This window comes from Glycine soja, chromosome 10 (assembly GCF_004193775.1).
Source record: "Glycine soja cultivar W05 chromosome 10, ASM419377v2, whole genome shotgun sequence".
Taxonomy (NCBI): domain Eukaryota; kingdom Viridiplantae; phylum Streptophyta; class Magnoliopsida; order Fabales; family Fabaceae; genus Glycine; species Glycine soja.
In genome coordinates, this window is record NC_041011.1 from 9,607,424 (window position 1) to 9,614,060 (window position 6,637).

At 32.0% G+C, this 6,637-nt stretch overlaps 1 long non-coding RNA gene across 1 annotated transcript; it reads left to right on the top strand.

Moving 5' to 3' along the window:
* The first annotated feature begins 321 nt into the window (after positions 1–321).
* Positions 322–945, top strand: LOC114370773. Its single transcript, XR_003657920.1, has 2 exons — positions 322–447; positions 544–945. It is a non-coding gene; the product is annotated as an uncharacterized LOC114370773 (long non-coding RNA).
* Positions 946–6,637: the final 5,692 nt, after the last annotated feature.

Sequence of the window (6,637 nt, forward strand, 5' to 3'; positions counted from 1 at the left end):
CCATAAATACTCAATGAAAAAGTTAGCATCCTCAATCAATGCAAAAAATAAATATATAATATAAAGCTTATTAAATTCTTATAAAAATAAGATAGTAAATTACATCGTACTCTAATTACCTTTTATCTCATTTTCTAGTCTTAAATTCAACCCCTCTTTAAATACTAAAAACATAATAAAATAATGTTGGCAAGTAATTATCAACCAAAAGAAAGGGGAAAATGAAGAATGACAAATAAATTTTACTCTGCAATAAATATATGCATTCAATGACCCCTTCGTTTTTCATCTTCTAAAGTGGTCTACGGTCCAGGCCCTTAAACACATATCACTTGCTTGGTGTTGGAGCTTGACATCCCTTTCTCCTTTGAACCTTTCATCGTACTTCTTTTCTCCTTCAAAACTTGAATTACCTTCAACCAAACCTTGTTTTTCAAGCCTCTAAAGGTACATAAATGCTTACCTTGCTTCTTTTTTTCCTTTTTTTACTTAAAACTCAAATTTTTATGTGCTTCTTTTATTTAATGGTTTGAGTGAAAACAGGTAACATACTTTGGAATAACCATGAATGACGAAAGTGGAACCACTCCAACAATGGTGTCACCAACTTCACCACATAGCTCATGTGTATCCACTGAGCCTAACCAAGAGGACAACAACAACAACAACACCAACGATGATGATGACGACGACAACAACGATGATGACAACAACAACAATAATAATAACAACAACCATGAAACTCCTTCCTTGGTGCTAGTAGGGTTCCTTCACTACCTTATATATCTGATGATCTCTAAGGATAACCTCAAGTTCCTAAAATGAAAAAGCACTAATTTGATTCATTTTACCTAAACATAAGGAGGGGAAAAATTACTAGGCTGCCTTGTTTCTAATTATGCATTCTATGTTGCAAGTAAGAAATGTTAGCATTTCACCTAGGAATTTAATATTTACTATCTTTCTTTAATATTACCTTTTTTTAATCTTTTTTAAACCATTTTTATGAGTAGTTCTACATGTGCTACACTTTTTACCTTGAATTTCTTTACTTACGAAGGAAATCACAAAAAAGTTGAGTGTAAATAACACTTCTCTGGTTAGATAAATGGTTTCCTGGACTAGGTTGGTCATCTAAAATTAATATTATGTTAGTCGGTTTCCTTTATTAGTGTGGATCATGAAAAAATATAGTAGACTATTACAAAATGAGAGTGAATTGCAAAGTATTATTTGATTTGCAAATGAATAAAACCATTTTTAATTTAACATATTAACAATATGAAATTATTTTACATTATCAATAAAGAAACTTCTATGGTGAACATATTGGCAATTGGTCCACCATGAAAAAGTTAAAAAAGAAATTATTATATCTTAAATATTATTATCCATTTTATAATTTTTTATTTTAAAAATGAAAATGACAAGTATACCCCCTAGTAATTATAACTTAAATTACTATGGTACCCCTATTAAAAAATTGATTTTTTGGACAATATTTTTCCCTTTTCTTTCCCAATATACCTTATTCTTCTTTTGCAAACTTCTCTCGACTTCCATCTCCTTCTTGAGTACCTTCACACCTCTATTGGGATCCCTTTTCTTTTATCACTGGCACTGCCATCACCTTTAGCCTCCGCAAAGTTGTCCCCAACGCTGATAAGGGTGGCTTCGCGCTTTTCATCACTTTCTCTCCATTCTTCCCCAAATCAGCACCCATCAAGTCACTTCTCTTCTAACTCACTTTCTTTCTTCCTCCCTCATGCTAGTAGGAAGTCATCACAACGACAATCAAACACGTGCATATTGGAGGGTGTTAAGACCATCTACCCGACAGTTTCCCTCATATCAATGGTGAAAAAAGGCAGCAATGACAGCAAAGTCAGGAATCCAGTAAGGCGATTGAGGAAGTGGAAGGAAATAGTGGCAATGTTGCACCTGTAACAATCGATTTTTAATTTTTTTTTTCCGAATCACATTTGTTATTTCTTTTTTGATTATTCACAATTTTTGTACCCAACCCAAAACAGAATAACATAAATTGAGAAACTAAGCCCATGAAAAAAAAATATTTTTTGCTTTAGATTTTGTGTTTTTGGTGTGGTTGTGTACAATGAGTTGCCCTCAAATTTTGAAAGAAAAAAAAAGCTTTTTTCATGATCAAATAACCTACTTTGGAACTGATTTTCTATAATATAGAAGTTTATTTTGGTTTCTAAGGTTTATGAATAAAATGTAGCTTTTTCAGCAACTTTTCCAATGACGCAAAGAACACCTCAAACGAACAACTATCACTCAAGATATGTTGTGGTCTTTTTAGGGTTGTCATCATAAAACTAACATTAGACTTGGACAAATTTTCAAGTATTTTAACTATAAGCGATTAATCTAATACTCTTCTAACATCAAATATAATATAACATAATATAATAAACACAATAACAATAACAATAATAATATAAACAATATGCACACGTGTATTTGAACACACACACTATCATGACACAAATACATGCTTAGGACAAAACTAATAATATACAAATATTTACAAAAAGTATAACAAAAAGGTCCTAATAAGAGTTCTCCTTATGGTATATTCTTAGTACTCAAAACATGGAGTGTTACATGCTAGGGTGAGACAAGTGAATCAAAAGAATGGGTTAAGCAGGTGTGAATGATGAGTTAACAACTTTTAATTAAAAAATTGAAATTGTAACTAATTTATTGGGTTTTTATTGCTTTAATCATATGTGTTTTTTAGTTTTTTTTCTTTAATTCATTCTATCGGTTTTAAAATCATTAGAAATTGTACTTTATTTTTTTAAAATCAATACTGAATATTTTAAAAAATGTCATAAATCATTTTTAAAATATTGAAATTTCACCAAAACACTTAATAGACTAAACCTAAATTTGAAAATTGAAGGACGAAAAGCCAATAAATTTTTTTATTAGGGATCAAAAGCAAGATTCAAATATGTTTTTAAGGACCAAAAACATATTTAAGCTTGAATTTAAGTATCAAACTAAACCAAATATGAGACTTTTGACTGTGAAAGAATAATATTTGATGAACCCAGTGGCGGACCTACACTATGGTGAGGGTGTGCACTTGCACCCCCCTCATTTTTTAAAATTCACCAATAAATTTTCTTTTAAATTAAAAATTATTAATAAAATCTTATATTTTTGTATTTTATTCCATCTATATTTATATAGTTGAACCCACAAATTTTATTTTTTATAATTTGTTCCCACTGACTTAGGGTCTTGGTTCCGCCACTGGATGAACCTGCCTTACTATGCTACGTCATACTTATTTAATGGGTCCATCTAATAACTGATAAGATATAATATCAGGGTCATAGTGTCTTAATGGTTAATTAATATGAACCATAAATACTCAATGAAAAAGTTAGCATCCTCAATCAATACAAAAAAATAATATATAATATCAACCTTATTAAATTATTAAAAAAATAAGAGAGTAAATTACATGGTATTCTAATTACCTTTTTGTAGAAGCAAAGCTTCCAAGATTATTTTGATGATGCCAAAGATTTTTCAAACAAGATTAAAGAAATCAAGAAGATTCAAGAGAAGACTCAAGATATGCAAGAACCTCAAGAAAACACATCAAGATAAGTATAAAAAGAATTTTTCAAAGAAAAGATTGAATAGCACAATTTGTCCAAAATAATTTTTCAAAGAAAAATCTTTTACCTGAGTTTTTTACTCTAGTAATCGATTACCATATGGCAGTAATCGATTACCAGAAGCCCAAAACAATTTTATAACTGTTTTACAAAGTAGTAATCGATTACCATGGGCATGTAATCGATTACCAATGTTTTTGAACATTGAATTTCAAATCTCAAGAGTCAGAACTTGTGACAAAATATTTTCAAAATAGCATAATCGATTACACAATATTTGTAATCGATTACCAGTGGTTCTGAACGTTGGATTTCAAACCTCAACATGAAGAGTCACAACTTTTACCAGTGACTGGTTTTTGAAAAATTACTAAGAGTCACAACTTTTACAGTGACTGGTTTTGAAAAATAAATTGCCAAAGAGTCACAACTTTTAAAGTGATTAGTTTTTGCCAAGAGTCACAACTTTTAACATGGTTCTTCAAGAGCCATCAAATGATTATAAATATGTGACCATGAGACGAATTTCAAAACACTGATTAACACTAATTCTCAACATCTTTCTAAGAGTTTTTGTTCAACACTTGCTTTGTCAAGAAAAATTTATTGGGCAAAAACTCGTGCTATTCTATTTTCTTCCTCTCCTCCATTCTTACAAAAAAAATTTCAAGAGACCTACTCTTGGTGACTGTTTTCAAGAGAAGGTCTTCTTGGTTGCAAACACTGAACACAAGGGACCAACATTCCTTGGGTTCATTGCAAGAAGCAGGATTTGCTTCTTGGTTGATCACTGGACACAAAAGACCAACGTCTTTTGGGTTCAGTGCAAAAAGTGGGTGTAACTTCTTGGTTATTATCATTGGACACAAGGGACCAACATTCCTTGGGGTTCATTGCAAGAAGTGGGAATAACTTCTTGGTTGTAATCACTTATTAGAAAGGAGGGAAGTCCTTTGTGGTTCATTGCTTGTAAAGGATTTTACAAGGATAGTGGAAATCTTAAGCAGGTTGCTTGGGAACTGGATGTAGGCACGGGTTGTGGCCGAACCAGTATAAATTTGGTTTTGCATTCTCTCTTTCCTTAATCTTTTTTACTTTCTGTTGTGTTAATATTTCTTTAAGTTTACTTCTCCTTATTTTTTATTCGAGTAACTTACAATTAAAGAAATAATTGAATCTAGGGAATATCTAAGAAAGGGAAATTTTCAATTAGGAATAGTCAACAAAATCTTAATTCAACCCCTCATTCTTAAAATTTCTGAGGCCACTTGTTCAACACTTTTATCTCATTTTCTAGTCTTAAATTCAACCACTCTTTAAATACTAAAAACATAATAAAATAATGTTGGCAAGTAATTATCAACCAAAAGAAGGGGTAAAATGAAGAATGAGAAATAAATTTTACTCTAAAATAAATATATGCATTCAATCACCCCCCTACTTTTTCATCTTATATAATGGTCTACGGTCCAGGCCCTTAAACACATACCACTTGCTTGGTGTTAGAGCTTGGTATGCCATTCTCCTATGAACCTTTCACCCTACTCCTTTTCTCCTTCAAAACTTGAATTACCTTCAACCAAACCTTGTTTTTCAAGCCTCTAACGGTACATAGATGTTTACCTTGCTTTTTTTCTTTTTCCTTTTTTTTACTTAACCCAAGTTTTTATGTGCTTGTTTTATCTACTAGTTTGAGTGATAACAGGTAACATACTTTGGAATAAACATGAATGACGGAAATGGAACCACTCCAACAATGGTGTCACCACCTTCACCACATAGCTCATGTGCGTCCACTAAGCCCAACCAAGAGGGCAACCACAACAACAACAACAACAACAACAACAACAACGACAACGACAATGACAACAACGACAGAACCAACAACAACAACAATAACGAGAACAACAATAACAATAACCCTAAAGCTCCTTCCTTGGTGCTAGTAGGGTGCCCTCACTACCTTATGTATCTGATGATCTCTGACGATAACCTCAAGTGCCCAAAATGCAAAAGCGCTAATTTGATTCATTTTACCTAAACATAAGAAGGGGACAAAGTACTATGCTACCTTGTTTCTAATTTTGCATTCTATGTTGCAAGTAAGACATGTTAGCATTTCACCTAGGAAGTTTCCTTTTTGTATCTTTCTTTAGTATTACCCCCTATTTTTATCTTTTTTAAACCATTTTTATGAGTAATGCTACATGTGCTCCACTTTTCACCTTGAATTTCTTTACTTACGAAGGAAATCACAAAAGAGTTGAGTGTAAATAGCACTTCTCTTGTTAGATAAATGGTTTCCTGAACTACGTTGTTCATTTTAAATTAATATTATGTTAGTCGGTTTCCTTTATTAGTGTGGATCATGAAAAAATATTGTAGCCTTGATTACAAAATGAGAGTGCATTGCTAAGTATTATTTGATTCGCAAATGAATAAGACCATTTTTATTTTAACATATTAACAATATGAAATTATTTTACATTATCAATAAAGAAACTTCTACGGTGAACATATTAGCAAATGGTCCATCGTGAAAAAGTTAGAAAAGAAATTATTATATCTTAAATATTATTATCTGTTTTATAATTTTTTATTTTAAAAATGAAAATGACAAGTATACCCCTAGTAATTATAACTTAAATGACTATGGTACCCCTATTACAAAATTGATTTTTTGGACAATATTTTTCCCTTTTCTTTCCCAACATACCTTATTCTTCCTTTGCATCCTTCTCTCGACCTCCATCTCCTTCTTGAGTACCATCACACCTCTATTGGGATGTCTTTTCTTTTATCAGTGGCACTGCCATCACCTTCAGCCTCCGCAAAGTTGTCCCCTGCGCCGACAAGGGCGGCTTTGCACTTTTCATCACTTTCTCTCCATTCTTCCCCAAATCCGTGCATAGCAGAAGATGTTGACACCATCTACCCGAAGTTTCCCTCACAGCAACGGTGAAAAAAAGGCAGCAACG